Here is an 18463-nt window from a genome sequence, read left to right on the forward strand (position 1 = left end):
CAGACCCATCCAAGGTACAGACATCCGCAGGTTCCACAGTTGAAGCATCTCATGGCATACCAGACTCCAAATGGGTCTCAGTAGAGGCCTGCGAATCTGAAGTAGCGGGTATCAGGGTGTGCAAAAGCGCCTCACTGAGTACCGGCGAACTGGCGACTGACTTAGGAGAAGAGTCGTCGGCAGCTTTGGACCTAGGTGGCCTGTCTCTGTCTTTGCGTTTTTTCGGAATGTCAGTAGTCGGATGGCTTACTGAAGATATATCTGGATAATTGAACCAAGCAGCAAAATATTTAAAAGCAAAAATATACCGACGACTGATATTTTGTGGTTTAAATAAGGCACAAAACCGACAGCGAGGTACGTAGTTGGTCAAGGCCTATGCAAGGAATACAGTAAGAATGAAAATCTTTATGAGGTATTTGCTTTCCACAAGAAATGCAATTATTTACTTTTACTGATATCGGTTTAGTGTACGAAAAGGTTTCCCCAATGGGGTACTTAGGTTTTAGTTGAAGACTTCAGTTTTGAAACTCGAAAACGAAAATTTCAGGAGTCAGCCGACCGGCACTTACAAACTGCTTCTGCTTCGGGCACCGCACGGCAAAAAAGATAGATGTAATGGCGTCGGCTGCATGTTTTATACCCCTGACGACCTGACGTCATGGAAGAAGAGACAGCAACCGATGCAGGACCCAAGACTTTGTTAATCAGGCTGACTGAGGGCTAATGCAAGCAGATAACCCAAATGTGATGACTGCAACAGTGAAACACGAAGAACATCCAGGACTGTAACAGTGAATACACTCGAACATCTACATTTATGCTAAGTGTACATAACTGCACTATGTTCTTAGTGTTTCACTGTTGCAGTCATCACACTTGGGTTGATTCCCAAAGCTGAGGAAGGGTGGAGGCATTCAAGAAGAGTTACGGCTGGCTAGTAGGCCTTGCAAGACTGCTGTAGCAAATCCTGCCCTGATTTGGAAAAGACAGGCAGGTGGTAATGCTTGGTGAAGGTGTGTACAGAACACCAGGTAGCAGCTTCCAGTATGTCCCTTGTAGGGACTCCTCTGAGAAATGGTGTAGAGGTAGATGTAGCTCTAGTGGAATGTGTTCTGATCCCCTGAGGGGTTGGTTTTCCATGGTGCTTGTAGCAGAAATGGATGCAGTGTGCTATCCATTTGGAAATGTTTTTTTTTAAATGGCCTTGCCCTCTGCCCCTGTTGCAAAGCTGACTAGCAGCTGGTCAGATTTTCTGAAAGGCTTAGTCCTGTCAAGGTAGAACCTGAGATGTCTGTGCACGTCTAAAGAGTGCAGGATCCTTTCCCCTTTATTTTGAGGATTAGGGAAGAAAGTTGGCAAATGGATGGATTGGTTGGTTGAGAGCCACACTGGACACCACTTTAGGCAAAAAGGAAGAGTTAGGTCTGAGGGAAACCCTGTCAGCATGGAAAATAATGAAGGGTTCCACACCCATCAGTGCTTGTAACTCAGCCACTCTTCTAGTGAAGTGATGGCTAGAAGCAAGGCTGTTTTCCAAGAGAGGAATTTTAACTCTGCTGAAGCAGCAGGTTCAAAAGGGAGAAGCGTGAGCTTTTCCAGTACAAAGTTAAAGTGACAAGCAGGGGTGGGTGCTCTCCTTTGTGGCCTTAAGTTGTCTGCCCCCCTCAGGAACTGTTTGATGAGATGGTGAGAGAATAGAAGGGGCTCAGTATTGTAATGAGCTGAAATGGCAGAAGCATGGATCTTAACGGAGGAGAAGGATAGGCCTCAGTGGAGTAGTTCTGCTAGGTAATCCAGGATTAGAGGTAAGGAGGGCAGAGCTGTGTCCTTTCCTTTAGACTGAATCCAAGAACAATACATTTTCCACTTTTCAGCATAGGATTTCCTAGTACTTGGCCTTCTAGCTTCAAAGATGACGTCCAGCGCCTGGCTTGCTTAGGGTTGCTGGTGGGATATTTAAGGAATAAGCCAGGCTGCAAGATTTAAGGTTTGCAATTGTGGATGCAAAATATGTCCCTCCTGCTGAGAAAGCAGGTTTGGAGGTCTGGTGAAGGTGCCAGGGTGGCACCTTTTTCAGGCTGTGCAGAAGTGGGTGCCAGTGCTGGCGTAGCCAGTTCGAGGCAATCAGAATTGTCCTTGGCCTGTCTTGTTTTATCGAGTAGTACTCTTGAGATACAGGGCAGAGGGGGAAAGGCATAGATTGAGAAGTTTTCCCATTGAAAGGATAGGGCATCCACCTTCCACGCCCTTCTGTGAGGGGACCTGGTGCAGAATTTGCTTAACTGGTGGTTGTCGGGGGAGGCAAAGAGATCCACCTCTGGGGTCCTCCATTTCTGGATCAGAAGGTTGAAGGTGCTGGACTCCAATTTCCACTCGTGTGGGTCTAGGATATTTCTGCTCAAGTCTGCCAGTGAATTTTGTTTGCCTGGAAGGAATTGAGCTTGTAGATGAACTTTGATGTCCAAGGCTGTGTTGCACAGGGCCATGGCTAACCTGCAGAGTGGGTAAGAATGGGTTCCCCCCTGCTTGTTGATGTACCACATAACTGTGGTGTTGTCTGTTTTTATCAGTAGTTGTAATGGAAAGAGTAGGTATCTGAAAGCTGTCAGGGCATTCTGTACAGCTAGCATCTCTTTTTGACTGAAGTGCAGGAGAATTTGCCTTGGGCTCCAGTGGCCCTGAATACATTTACCCGCCATGTGAGCCCCCCATGCGTAATCTGATGGGTCTGTGGTTAGGGTCTGGGCGGCATGGGGTTGAGTAAAATGCAGTCCCTTAATGTGGTTGCATGCTTCTGCCCACCAAATGAACTCTGTCCTTAGACAAGGTACGACAGGAATGATCGTTTCCGGGTCCTGAGAATGTTGGCACCAAAGACTTTTTAAGTACCATTGAAGTTTCCTCATATGTAGTCTTGCATATGGAATTAGCAGAATACATGAGGCCATGAACCCTAGGGCTTATAGTATTTTTCTTGCAGATAGCTGGGTTCTGGTGGCCATTTGTTTGAAGTAGTCTGTCAGATAGACCTGTTTTTCTGAAGTGAGGAATGCCATCTGGGAAGTTGAGTCCAAGCTTGCTCCCAGGAATATAATCTTTTGACTGGGTACCAGTTGTGATTTCTTTTCATTGATGGTGTACCCCAATGAAGTTAGAAGGTGCTTTACAAATGTCAGGTGCTGAAGGAGCATCTCCTGACTGTCCGCCTGAATCAGGCAGTCATCCAAGTACAGGTAAATTTGGATATTTCTCTGCCTGCAGTATGCAATGGCTGGAGCCAAGCATTTTGTGAACACCCTGGGTATGGTAGATTAGCCAAAGGGAAATGCAGAGAACTGATTATGCATAGACCCTGTCCTGAAACACAGATATTTCCTGCATGACTCCCTTATGGGGATGTGCAGATAGGCTTCTTTTAAGTCTAGGGTGACTAACCAGGCATCCTTGGCTAACATAGGGAGAAGCTGTTGCAGGTTAAGCATCTTGAATTTTGGTACCACCAGCAAGGGGTTGAGAATTGAAAGATCCAGGATTGGGTGCCAATAGCCATCTTTCCTAGGTAACAGGAATAGTCCTGAGTAGAATCCTTAACCCCTCTGTTCTATTGGAACAGGCTGTATAGCTCTGATATTGAGCAGGGAAAGTACTTGGTTTTAATCCTCTGCCCACTGGTTTGGAGGAAGGTCTGAAAACCCACTTGGGGCTGACAGTGAATGGAAATAAAATTTGTACCCCTGGGTTACAATGCTGGCAGTGAATGGAAATAAAATTTGTACCTCTGGGTTACAATGTTGAGGACCCATCGGTCCTGAGTGATGGACATCCAGTTTTTTGCATGAAGGGCAAGTTTTCCTCCTAGGGGCAAAAGCAATTGGGCAGGGCTGTAAAGCAGAGTCGAGAAGTCATTGTGAGCTTTTTCCATAAGGAGGTGGCTTACCACTCCCTGCTCTAGGGGTGGGCACGCTCCATTGCTTAGGTCTCTGCATACCCTGAGAATGTTGTCTGGGTGGTTTGTTTCCCCCTGGGTCTTGTTTGGGAAGGCCTGGAGAGGGCTGAAAAGGATCAGGGTTTTGAAGGGCAATGCCTACTGAATCTAGGTGGTTGCACTTGTAGGAATTCTTTAACAGTTTGCATAGAGTTGGACTTTTCTTCCATCTTTTTAAGAATTGCTTCTGCTTTGGTGCCAAACAAACGGTCCTTATTTGAAGGAGTGTACAGTAATTTAGATTTGACATGATCTGGCAAGGCCTGTTCCTTCAGCCAAGCAAGTCTTCTCAGTACAGAGCCAGTGACTGCTGCCCTGCAAGATGCTTCCAGGGCATCAAAGCCACACTGCAAAGTATGCTTACTAACTTGGTTTGCAGACTGCATAAGCTCCTGCATTTCTTTATTATTTTCTGCACAATCTGGAAAAAATTACCACTTTTTGTTTAATAAGTTCCAAAATATGTTGCTGGTATTTCAGCATGTGAAACTGGCAATTCAATGCCTTGATAGCAAGAGTTGCAGCGGTATATACCTTCTTACCCCATCTGTCCAAAGCTCTGGAATCCCTGTCCGAAGGGATAGGATTTTTGGCTGTAGTAGTCTTAATACCTTTAGGTCCCTGGGAAATGATCTCTGGATCAGCAGTAGGATTCTTGAAAAGAAACTTGTGAGAATCAGGTACTCTGTAGTGCCTGTCTGGTTTCATAGGGGCCTGAGGTAAAGTGTCTGGAGTAAGACTGGATTCCATGAAAACATCATCCACAACATCCAGGGCAGGGGGTATAGCTAAAGGCCTGTGCTGAGACAACTCTCAAAATTCTCTGAGTCTCTTTTTGGACTGAGGATAGTCCTGGCATTCCCAATGGAAATGCTCTCTTAACGTATGCAAGGTTTCACCAAAAGAGAAATCCTCTGGAGGGGAGGCAAAGGAAATGGATTCTTCTGCATCTGAATCCTCATAGGCGGATAAGGGCATGTCTTCATAATCAGAAAAGTCAGAGTTATCAGACTCCTGGTCTGTAGAAACTGAAGGGGACAGGAGTCTGACTCTTAGCTGGGGAAGGCTGGCTTCCCCTAATCAGCATAATAAGGTCTTCAGCCATTCTAAGCATTTGTTTTTGTGGCATGGGTGCCTGAGCATGCGCTTTGGTCGGTTTTCTAGGAGTAGTGCGTACTCTGGGCCCAAGAAACTTGGAGGTTTCGGTTAAAAAAGAAGTCATCGGTTTGATTTGAAAGTCGGTGGGACGAAAAACCCCCTCAGAAGCCGGTGTCTGCACAGCGGCTCCAGACCCATCTAAGGTAGAGACATCCACAGGTTCCATAGTCGAAGAAGCATCTCGCGGCATACCGGACTCTGAATGGGTCTCAGTAGAGGCCTGCGAATCCAAAGAAGCAGGCTTCAGGAGCTGCAAAGGCGCCTCACTGTGTACCGGTGGACTGGCGACTAGCTTAACGGAAGCATCGGCAGTTTTGGACCTATGCGCTCTCTGTCTTTACCTTTTTTCGGAAGATCGGTAGTCAGATGGCCTACTGAAGCCATTTCAGAATACGGTGATCGAGAGCGAAAGAATTTAGTGACAAAGATAGCTCGACGACGAATGGTTTGGGCGTTAAACAAGGCACAAAACCGATAGCGAGGGACGACAAGGTCTGGGCCTAAACAGGTGACACAGTAAGAATGAAAATCTCTGTGAGGTATTTGCTTTCCACAGGCAAAACAATTGTTAACTTTTTCTGACATCAGTTAGAGCAAGAAAAAAGGATCCCCAACAGGGTACTTAGCTTTATAAGACTTCAGGATTATTCAACTCAAAAATGGAAAATTCAGGTAGTGGCCAACTGGCACTTGCGAACTGTTTCAGCTTCGGGCTCCTCCTCGGTGAGAAAGACTGGTGTAATGGCGTCGGCTGCCTGTTTTTATACCCCAGAAGACCTGACGTCATGGAATAAGCGACAGCATCCAACGCAGAAATACTAAGTCCCTGGTATTCGGGCTGACTGAGGGCTACCTGCAGGCAGATAACCCAAGTGTGATGACTGCAACAGTGAAACACGAAGAACATCAATTATCTAACAGACTAAGCTGGGATTTTATGAGTACACCAATGGAAGTATTTGCAATCCCAGATACAATAATGAGGTTAATTAAGAGGACATATGAAGGCAAAAATTAAAGTGGAAGGGTTCCTGACCAATAAATACTGTTTGAACAGAGGAACTAGGCAGGGGTGTCCTCCTTCCATAGGTTCATGTGTATGTAACTAGGCTAACAACGACTGGGGCCTTTTAAGCCTATTCATGCACCCCCCCAAAAAATACTATGTTGCACAGGTAAAAATTGCCAGAGGGAGGTTCGGTGATGAGTAATACACAAACTTGATTGAGCACTTTTGACCAACCGAGACTTCATCAGAACATAAATTTTTAAAAAACACAAAAATATAGTACTTAAACACACATTTCATTGATTAATTAGATGAAAGAAAAAAAATCATATCTTAAAGCTAAAAAAACACAGTTCATTACTTGACTATATAAAGAGATAAGCGTATCTAATACAATCTACCTCTTTTTAAACCTACAGCATAGTACAAAAATACATAGTACAGTATAAAAAAAAATATGTATATATAAAACTGTGTGTAAAATAATTTTAATGATGTATATATATAATTTTTTGTGTTATAACTTTCTAGCCTTCATCTGCAGAAGGTAAACCACCCAGAGTAGAACAATTCCCTTTCTAAAAAATCACTCTAGACTTTGAAGTGTTTTCAAGGAGTGCACTTTGGTCATTACAAATGCACTGCTTACAACATTCACCCTATGTGGTACTACCCCCCCGTATTGCTACATGCTCACTGCTACCTTAAAAAAAAATAAAGGTGGTTTCCAAACCAACCACAATGAAAAGGCCTGGATTAACCTTAAAAATGCTCCAATTTGTCTTTACCATCTCTAAGTTCTTTAGAGAAATTACTGTATTGAACTACACATGCTTTCTCAAACTTTCCTGCCTGTTCTACTGAACAAGACCCTTGTAATCCAAGGGACTTTACCCTTTCAATCACTATAAATCTCCTCACACAAGGAACTGACAACATTGTCTTGGTAACCTCTTGCAATAAACATTTCTTCTAACTTCGCCAATTCTCCCCACACGTCCCCTTGATGGGAAGTCATACTTGCAAACCTGATGCATTGTCCTTTCACTAAACTTTTCTTCTGTGAAAGAGGATGACAGCTAGTGAAATGCAAAAAGTGTGTTTCCTATAAATATTTGACTTAAACCCAGAAGTTGAGAGAGTCTCATCTGCGTGTCAAGATAATTTATCCTCTCCTCATCGCAGGTGGAGATGAATGTTAGAAAATAAGCAGTGTTATTCAGGTATTCAAGAAAAGAAAAACCCTTCTACACTTCCTTCCCGTAATATAAAAATGTCATCCAAGAATCTGAGGTGCAAGTGGGTGTGTTTGGAATTAATACTTTTGAGTATATGTTGAATTTTTCCATGCTAACAAAACCAAATTTGAAAAAAACTTGGGTGCAAGCTGTTCCCATAGCAACCTCTCCGTTTTTTTTTTGTTTTTAAAACTCTCCTTCAAAAAATGTAATTGTGTTCTAAAACTTCTAAAACTACGGAGGTCAATTCAACAATGAGATTCATTTTGTTGTTTGATAAGAAAAAAACTTTTGAGTTTCATACAGAATTGAATTTACAACAGTTGTCCTATGCTGAGCTTTATAATACTCATTTGTTGAAAGAACTTGTCCTTCTTTTTGAAAAGAGATTTTCTAAACTTAAAATTTTACAAACTGAGAACAATTCTCAGACATTGCCTTAATCTGAACATAGTTCAAGTTCTGAGAATATAAAAGTGTCCTTTTGATGTAACAAACTATAATGAAATGTTTAACAATTTCATTAAAATGTTTGATAGATATGGTTTTGACCTTATGTAAATGATTATTAAGTATAATAGGTGACACACAAAATATGGAAGTCTCAGTGTGGGATTTGCTTACCACAGCAAAGACAATTGTTAACCTTATCTGACATGAGTTTAAGCAAGAAAGAGAGAGTTCTCCAATGGGGTACTTACCTTTAGAACACTTCTCTCTGGTGCGGACCGAGACACACACAGACACTGCTTCAGGCTCTGACGGCAAGAAAAGACTGACATCATGGCATTGGCTGGCTCACTTTATACCCAAGTGTACTGACATCAGCGTAGGGCATCCACCAGCCTTAGGAGGAGGGACATTTTTACTCTGGTAGTTGGGCCAGCCAAGGGCTTCCACAGCAGGAAATCCCCCAAGTCAGGACTGCAACAGTGAAACATGAAGAACATCTACAGTCCACCACACTACCATGACATGTGGGTACCTCTGCCCAAAGGATGACTGACAGACACTGCCAGTGTGGTTGACTTGTGATGCACCCTCAAACTACATGAGGAGGGACATGAAGCTTTCAGAGTATGCTGCCAGGGCAATAAGGAAAATATCTATTTGTATCTTATCGCAAAAAAATGCCACAATATAAGCAGGCTATACTAATTGGCTTTGTTACTGGTGTCTTTCTGAGAGGTCCCAATGTGAGTCAGCCTGGACAGGTGAGGGTTGCCTGCACCGCTCTCTCTCTCTAGGGCTTTCACATTCTGGTCAAGACGACTCCTATTCCTGAGGTGCCTTTTTTAGCAGTGTCAGTCTAGTCAAATACCAACCTATTACACAAATTGAAATTTGGCAAATATCACTGTACTGCTTGCTCGACACTAGGTGCCTAAAGAAGGAAATGCCCTCCACTGAAGAATTTTTAACTTTGGAAAATATGGACTTGGGTTGTCACAAACCTGGCTCCAGAGCAATGACAGCACACACTCCTGACCTACCTTTTCTAACAAACACTTGTTTAGACCTGCAAGGATAGACAGCAGTAATGATGATCATGACATTTGCCTTTATCGGCAATGCTATCACTTTTATACTGATCAGCTAGGGCAATTACCTTGAACTCCTTCATGTCCTAAATCAGTAAACAAGACTTCAAACCACAAAATGAGCAACTAAAAAAAGTGACAAGGTCACCCACGAAGCATCTTAAAACCACAACCCCTTCTCCATTAATCCGATCTTTAGAAGGAGCACAGATTCAGCATTTCAGTGCAAACTCATTCACCTGTAAGATTCCCCAACTAGAGGCATCTGCATGCTCATATATTTTCCTCATAAGCAAAACCCCTGCCTGCTCCATGCTCATTATCATGCCCCCCCACCCCACCCGGTCAAACCAGATCACCACACGATTTTAATCATCCTACAATCCTAGTAAAAGTCAATAACCAACCACACCACTTCTACAAACTGCAAGGTCAATTCCTTTGCACTCAAGAATTACCTGAAACTGTTAATTCTTCCACCCCTCAATGACCTTAGAAGTTAACACTGCCACATATCAACAAAGTTTTATGCTCTCATTTCAACTGTTGAAATGAGGCTCGCATTTTGATTCACCACAAACAGAAATCAAGTTTAGAAGCAAGTCCCTCAGCTGGAACTCGACTACAAATAAACACTACAATAAAAGAAAAAAAGCTTATGGCTCTACACGCAGCAAAAACTGAGCATGTTACAATCAACTTCAAAAGGGATAAAGAACAAATCCTTTACAGCTACTATGAACTAAAATTTGCTATGAAAGAACAACCACAAGATATGCCATTATGTAAAGAACCTCAGAACTAATACACAGCGCTCATCTCTAACGGCACTCATTCAGACTCAGAGGATTTAGGATATCTTTGCAAATAAATTTAGCTTCAATCCCTCTGTTGCCTCCAAACGTCTCAAAATATCCAGCATATACCCCTTTCAAATCACCTCTGATCAAACAAAAGCATAGATTCTATGAGTCCAGATAACATACTGCACTTTTTTCCTAATTAGTATGAAACACCCACTATTACATTTCCTCAAACTATTCAACCACAACCTCTCCACTGCATAAATACCAGAAGCTTGGAAATACCTGCATTAGGAAATGCACGAAACCCTGACAATTACAGACTTACTAACCTCACTATCATCAACTGCAAAGTGATGACACATATCATGGACCTCAAACAGGAACAGAGTACCAACACACTCCCTAGACCCTAACAAGTAAGCCTTATAAAAATGTATTAAACTAGCTAATTTTGAAAGAAACACAGAAAAGAAACAATAAATTAGGAACTCCATGCACAGAGCCCATCTTGACATAGCTGAGGAGTTTGACACTACACCCCTCTGGCATCACTGACACACTAATCAGACTCAATTCCTATATAACCCACTGGATTACCAACTTACTGAAAACCAGAATTGTTGGCACACTATTCTCTAGGAGACCTGTCAACAAAGGTATACACACCAAGGGGTTCTATTTTTGGGTCCCTTCTATCTGGCATCTACTTCTCCAATATCAAATTTGACATGAAAAGCCTCTGGCTAGCCAACTCTGCAGACAATGGCAAGCTCAGTGCCTTCACCAATTCCCCTACACACATACTGATCCTCCCTGTCAACCTAATATGGATGAAATCCTGGTACCAGGATCATGTTCTAGAACTGAATGCCAAAAACACAGCACTTTACAATTTCTGAAACAAGACTTTGGACACTTACCACAAGCACTGCCCTCAAAATGGACACTGATTAGAGACCTAGGCAGCTTTATAGATAACCTTCCCTTAAGCACCACATATCCACTGAAAGCACCACATATCCACTGTGTCTTTTACCTCGTTCAACAAATAATCAAGGACATCTCCTCTTGACTAAAAGGACACCACTTCCCTTTACTTCCACTTTATTAGGCCCATACTGGAATGCAAAGAGCCATTCTACAGGTACCTGTCCAAATGTCTACCACAGTTCGTGGCAAGGCAGTCTCTACCACGCCACCATGTTCTCCTCGGTAAAGCACTTGCAAATAAAACATGCAGGAGCAAGGGTAAGCAGTTTTGGGGCAGTCATCAAAATGACTGGGCATTTGCCTTTGCACGAGCAACAATGGGTCCTGCACCTGTCTGCTAAAGACAAAGATGGAAGAAGCCTTACAAAGAATCTGCTCAAAAACAGACATGCTGAGGAGATCCACTTCCTTGCAAAAGCATTTCTCTCAACTTGCAGACACTGAAAATATGAACAAAGGCATTTAAAAATGAAGTACAACCAGCTAAAAATCCGGACATCTAATTATAAAACCTGAACACCAAATATCACAATTCTTCCCACTTTCGGTATAAATGTAGGACACTACTACTCAAACGTGTTTAAAAAAAAAAAAAAGTGTGTCAAAAAGTATGGAATACATTATTAAAGTGTGTGCAAAATGTGTATACCTTCATGAACCGTACTGGAAAATTCTAATACAGAAGTTCCATTTATTTTTGGATCCGTAAAAGGGAGATGTAACAATTAATGATACTTGTATGTTGGCCATGTAGTGTGGTCTTTTGCTTATCAGACAGCTTCAAAAATCACATGGTATGAGAGGGATTCAGAAAACTGAGTGAACGGGTAAAACAATCCTGTAAACGGGGACATGCCTCCAAAAACAGGATCATCATATGTAGGATAAATCAGGCCTGAAAAAAATAAGTCATGTCTTACCATAACGTGCTGTGTTGTTGATCTTCGTTCATTCATTATTGATGGGTCATCGGTTCCGTCCTCGGAATCAAGCCGGCCAAATATCAAGCTCGAGTCAGCCAAAAACTCTTGAGCCAAGGTCCTACCCACAATGCTCTGCTCCTTTACCTCAGATTGAGTTTACAAGTTGACAGATAAAAGTGGAGGCTACCTCTGGTCATGACAGACCTGCAATACAGGAGTATATGAGATCAACCAGGAACCTCCGGAGGGGGAAGAAGGGCGAGAAGTAATGAATGAATGATCAACAACACAGATGGAACATTATGGTAAGACATAACTTCTTTATCTGATGTTGGATGTTGTTAATTTTCATTCATTCCTTACTGATGGGACAGAGTCCCCACCTACCTGTATACCTGGGTGGCTCTCGTGGAAGGGCATTCCTAAGCATCATGGAGCCAAAAAGAAGCTCTACCTCGGGAGGCCAAGTCCAATTTGTAATGAAGAATAAAGGTATGAGGTTTGGCCCAATCACTGTTGAGCAAATACCATTGAGGGAAGCCTCAGCATGGAAAGCTGCTGAAGTTGCCATAGATCTTGTAGAATGGGCTTTGACTCTGAGGCAAAGTGATGTTGTTTTTGTTGTAGATAAAGGTAACAACGTTTCTCAACCATGAAGCTAATGTAACTTTTGAGACAGGATGACCTTGTCTAGGTCCAGAAAAGGCCAGAAACAGCTGGTCTGATTTAAGGGTAGATTTTGCTCTGTCCAGATAAAATCGTAATTGTCTATGAACATCCAAGGAGTGCAGGCAATACTCTCCCTTGTTAGACTGGTTAGGAAAAAACACTGGGAGATCAATAGATAGGTTGATGGCTCTGACACTACTTCTGGTAAAAAGGAAGAATTAGTTCTCTGATACCCTATCCTTATGGAAGATAAGATATGGAGGTTTAATGCATAAGGCTTGAAGTTCTGACAGGCATCTGGCCGATGTCACTGCAATGAGAAACAAAGATTTCCAACAGAGATATTTCACATCACATGAAGACGCAGGTTCAAAGGGGGGGAGCTGTTAGAGCTTGCAGAACCAATACCAAATCCCAAGGTTGTACGCTTTCTCTAAAGGGAGGTTTTAGGTGGATAACCCCCTTCAAGAAAGTTTTACAGAGTCTATGTGACATAAGTGAAGAATCCTGAAAACCAATGTGGAAATCTGAGATGGCAGCTAAATGCACATGAATAGTAGAGGCAGACACCCCAGAGTGGAAAAGATGTGATAAGTAATCCAAAACCACCGAAACTGGGGCTGACAAGGGGTCTAATTGTTTATTTGCTGCCCATAGAGAGAACCTTTTCCATTTATTAAGATAGATTAGTCTGGTGGACAATTTATGAGATGCAATAAGAATATTGCGCACAGGGGACAAGAGATTTTCCTGCCTGGCAATCACTGGAAGTGGAGAAACCAAGCTGTCAGCTTCAGGGTTGTTAGATTGGGGTGAGTCAGACCCTGCAAATGGGAGATCAACGTTGGGGATGGATTGATGATCCATGGTTGATCTAGCAGGTGAGGCCAGAGGAAGGGGAACCAGACTTGTCGAGGCCAATATGGAGCAATGAGGATCACTTTCCTCTTCAACTGTCGTGCTTTCTTCAGAAATTGGGAGATGAGGGGAAGAGGAGGATAAACATAAAGTAGATCCGAAGGCCAAGCGTGGACTAGAGCGTCTCTCGGTGACTGTCGCCGAGGGGGGATCAGGGCAAAATAGTTGCTGCACTTGTAGTTGGTTGTGGAGGCAAATAGGTCGTAGCAAGGCTGGCCCCAGCAGTTGAAGATTCTTGCCGCTATCATAGGATTGAGGGACCACTCGTGAGGTTGCAGAATGCACCTGCTCAATTTGTCTGCTATCACGTTGGAGCTCCCAGGAATGTGCATTGCAATTTGAAAGCGGTTGGAAGCTATCACCCATTGCCATATTCTCAAGGCCTCTCGACATAACGGATAAGATCTGGTGCACCCTTGCTTGTTGATGTACTAGACCACTAAAATGTTGTCTGATTGGATTGCAAGAGTCCCTGACGGAAGGATGGAATAAAATGCTTGCAACGCTAGTAGCACCGCCCTCAGTTCCAGGACACTGATATGCAAAAGGGTCTCTGACCAGGTGCCTTGGACAGTTTCCCTGACACAGCTCCCCACCTCATCAGGGAGGCGTCCGTGGTCACAGTGGCTTTTGGTTGATGGGGGCTGAAGGGAACAGACCATTGTTGGGGATTTCTAGACATCCACCAGAGTAAATCTTGCTTGCATCTCTGAGTTACACTTATCTGAAAAGACAAAGGATGTTGTAGAGGGTACCACTGAGTGGTAAGTAACCACTGAAGGAGCCTCATGTGGAATCTGGCTAGAGGAACAATGGTGATGAAGGCTGCCATTGACCCCAAGAGTTGGAGTATAGATCAAGCAGGAGACTTGTGGTGACAAGAGCACCGGTTGAACCTGTTGCCTTATTCTTTGAAGCCTGTGGTCCGAAAGAGATGCTGTATAATTTCTCGTGTCCAACAGAACCTCTATGAATTCCAGAGACTGAGCTGGGGTCGTGCTGGACTTCTTCCAGTTGATAGTGATTCCCAGGTTTTGTGCTGTGAGGAGAGTATAGTGCAAGTTTTCTTCCAGTAGAAGCATGGTGGGGGTGGTGAGGAGCCAGTCGTCTAGATATGGAAACGCCTAGAATCCTTGAAGTCGCAAGTGAGCGATAACCACTGCCATGCATTTGGTGAACACTCTGGTGGCTGCAGAGAGACCAAAGGGCAGAGCTCGAAATTGGCAGTGACTGGCTCCTATGCGGAAGTGGAGGTTTTTTCCTGAGCGTTTGTCCATTTTTATGTGGTAATACGCATCTTTAAGATCTACAGAGCACATCCAATCGTCTTCTTCCAGGAGAGGAAGGATGGACTGAACCGTGACCATCTGGAATTTCTCTGTTTTTACAAATTTGTTCAGTGTGCTGACATCCAGAATTGGCCTCCAATCCCCTTGACTTTTTTGGCACTAAAAAGAATATGGAGTAAAAATTGGACCTTATCTGGTCTGGGGGGACCGTCTGGATGACTCTTTTGTAGCAGCTTTTGGATTTTGTGTGCTGCTGCTTCCCTTTGACTGGGTGGAATGTCGGGTAATACTCTGCATGAGACTGGACAAAGGAGGAAGGGGATGCAATAACCTCCAGATATTATCCGTTGTACCAAAGAGTCGATAGTTATATTTCGCCAGGCAGCGGTGTACAAGGAAAAATGACCCCTGACCTCTTGCAGTGGTAAGCAGTCGGGCAAAGCTTCAGGAGCGTTGATAGGATTGGTCAGAGAATGAATCTCTGGAATCCCGGTTTCACAAAAGGGGAGTCTTCCACACTCGGCACATGCGTCACGGAAAGAGTCCTGTGATTTCCTGTGCCACATCTTCCCACTCCTCTGAATTCTTGAGTAGAATCTTTAAGGAGTGGAGTGTCTGACACCAATGGCAGATAGGGTCTTGCCATCTTGTTCGCACCTTGCCAACGTATCTTTCACTTTAGGGCCAAACAAAGAAGCGGTCTCGATGGGGGCATTCATGAAGGAAGCCTTAAAGGAGTCCACAAAGTTGCAAAGGCACACACAGGCATGTCATCTGGTGACTACACCCGCAGCTCCTTCCGTTGCCTGAGAAATAGCAGCATGGAAGAATTGGAAATGGACTCTAGGGTGGCTATCTGAGAAGCCACATTGTCATGGACCTCATCAGAAACAGTTCCTGCCAAGGTTTCAGAGAGCTGGTTGATAAGATCCTTCTGCAACTGCTTCCCTAGTCCGTCTACCATACGGGACTCCTTGTTGGGTGGATAGACAGTTTGGATCTCTTCTGCCAAATCCTTCTTAGTTGCAGCTGCCACCACCATGGCATCTACTGGAAGACCTCATGACCAATGTGGGTGCTCAGCTGGGGGCGATAATATTGTATCCGGTCTCCTTGTTATCACTTCTAGGGTGTCAGGAGCCTTCCATGTGCACTGGACGATGAGCTCATCGGCCGGTGGGGTGACCCAGGAGGTAGGGGGCCAGGCATGAAAGGCCTGCAGGAATATGGATTCCTCAGAGGAAGGATTAGAGGACTTCCAGTCACCCCTCTAAGGATCTCAAGAATGTCGCCAAAGGACACCTCATCAAAGGGTGACTGTGGGGACCATTCCCAGTCATCAAAATCTGTACCTTCAGTCAACTACTTCTCAGTGGAGTCCATGTGCTTCCTCTTGCACGATGCTTTGCGGGGTACTTCCTCAGTGGGAGGCTCTGGGGAAGACTGCAAAGAGGGGGTCTCCTGAGAAGGGGAAACCTGAGGCCCTTGTGCCTGGTGGTTGTGGCTTGTGACAATTGCAACACAGAAGGGGGAGAGGACTCCGACATGTGGGGTTTGCCAGCGGAGGCAAGCGCCCTCTCCATGGCCTGGAAGGCTGGCCCTCCCAAGGAGGAATGGGATCCCAGAACAGAGCAAGACAACCTCAGAACCGGGGTCACACCCCGCCCAGACAAGCCGACCCCCAGACCAGGAGTCTCAAGAGGACTGTGAACCGTGAGAGAGGGAGGATTCCTGGAGGGTACCATAGAAAAAAAAAATTGGCATGGAACCAGGAATGCCCTCCCCCACAGCACAGCCACTGGCCTGAGAAGAGCCTGACGCCCAGTGCACTGATGGCCACAAGGACGACTCTGGTTCCAAAGTGATATCCACTATTGGAGTCGAGAAAGGGAAGCTACTGTCGGAGTAATAGGCTTCGATACTTGGGTGGAAGTCGAAGGAGGAGTGTACATTGGAGTTTGAGGAGATACAAGTTCACCTGAAGGAGGGGACATGGACTTCGACAGGTGAGAGAGACCACTGGCCACAAGCAACTGGTCAACAAGCTGCAACACATCTTGCTCAGGGAGGCTCCTGGTTAACCTCATAGAGAGACCTGATGGCGATTCTGCCTTTTCTAGAAAAGGACTATATTGGCTACCAACAAATAAATCCAAGGAAGGAGAACACTTGGTCCTTGCTAATTCGAGAGGTGCAGTGCCCGGAACCGAGGACGTCTGCACTGAAGAAAACGGTGTGGAAGTAGTCTGCACCAACGTCAGTGCCACAGAAGTTGGTGTCTACACCATAAAGGCAAAAGTCTGCCCCGATGGGTATGGTGCCGTCGAGGAAAGCGTCTGCACCGGTAACAAGGACGGTGCTGATAAGGACTGCAAAGAACAACATGTCGAGCCAAAATTGTCTGCACCGTGGAGGACAGTAACGTCATACTCGGAGATGAAGGGGATTGTACCAATGGTGCTGAAGGGGACTGTACCTTCATGGACAGTGCCGGTAAGCGCTGTGATGGAACTGTCGGAGCCATAATTGTCTGCACCGGGAACTCCAGTGCCAGTGTCGATAAGGAAGACATGGCTGGAAGCAAAATCATTTGGGGTGGTGCCGAGCCTGGAGACGACTGGGTCACAGGTGGCAGCGCCGAAGTAGTAATCAATTTCACCTTCTTATGAGTCGACTCCCTAAGATCTCCAGAGGGAGAAGGGAGTGACCTCGATGACGAAGAGGAAGAATGCCTCTTACTGGGTTTAACAGGAGGGGGTGATCCCTCCAACACAGAAATAGCCTCACAGAAAGGAGATTTGACAAGACCTTTAAATATTAATTTATTCTTTCTCTCGTTAAGAGTCCTGGTCAAAATTTTCTACAAAGGTGGGAGACATTCAGACAGAAGACACAAGTCATGGCCATCGGAAAGTGGCAACTCATGGCCGCAATCCTTACACTGCTTAAAACCAACGCTACTTTTCTTATCCGACATAATGTTGTGGAGAAGAACAGTACCAAAAAGAAGAGGGGAGGCCACCCAAAGGGGTAAGAAGAGAAAAGGAAGGATTACCAATGATGGTAATGAAGAATTACCTCAAAGATAATAAAGGGAAATAGACTAAGGGAGAGTGTCTTAAGTATATGATAGGGTAGGAAAATATTAGTAGAAACTGTTTGAAAAACTTTAAAGAAATAATGCATAAAACTTTCAAAAAATTAGACACTTAGCTGAAGAGAGTGGCTTGACATGGCTGTACAGCAACGCTGCAAATGAGATCTGAAGTAACAGGGAGCAGAGCATTCTGGGTAGGACCTTGGCTCAAGAGTTTTTGACTGATGTGAGTTTGATATTTGGCCAGCTTGGTTCCGAGGATGGAACAGATAACCCACCAGAAAGGAATGAACAAAGATTATCACCAGATTAGGAACTTTCCTTCAAAATAGACACAGCTAAAGAGGTTTAAGTCAGAACTATGCAAATGTGGGGCATCTTATAGGTTCGAATGCGGATTGGCCCAAGAGCAATTTTAAGTAAAGCCAAGCTTACCTTGAATTTACCAAAATATTACTGAAATTAAAAAATACACACAGAGATGTAGAGAGAGAGGGTGCTGACATTGTGTCAGTACTCAAAGAAATATACTGTTACAATATTATGCTTGCACACATCAAGCATTTACTAGCAGTCCCTGTCCATTATGGATACAGATGCCAATCCATGAGTACAAATCACTGCGCAAAGTCTGAAGATGACCAAATACAGGGATACAGCTTTTTAGGTGGTCTGCACAGCATTTCTTGTTTACTCTTTGTATTCTTTGTGAGAAATCTCTGTGGTCTCTCAAGGTGTTTCAAGTGCCCGGTCAGGTACGTACCAATGGGTGCTTTGTACTCAACGGTGTGAGCTTTTAGGGAATTCTAAACTGGTGTGAGGTATGGCCAAACTTAA

At 44.3% G+C, this 18463-nt stretch overlaps 1 protein-coding gene across 1 annotated transcript in view; it reads right to left on the reverse strand.

The window, feature by feature from the left end:
• ATXN7L3 (ataxin 7 like 3) overlaps window positions 1-18463 on the reverse strand; it is a gene marked incomplete in the record, with an annotated part of 1421578 nt that overhangs the window by 1304522 nt on the left and 98593 nt on the right.

Source organism: Protopterus annectens, chromosome 13.part0 (genome assembly GCF_019279795.1).
Source record: "Protopterus annectens isolate FY-2018-M chromosome 13.part0, PAN1.0, whole genome shotgun sequence".
Lineage (NCBI taxonomy): Eukaryota > Metazoa > Chordata > Ceratodontiformes > Protopteridae > Protopterus > Protopterus annectens.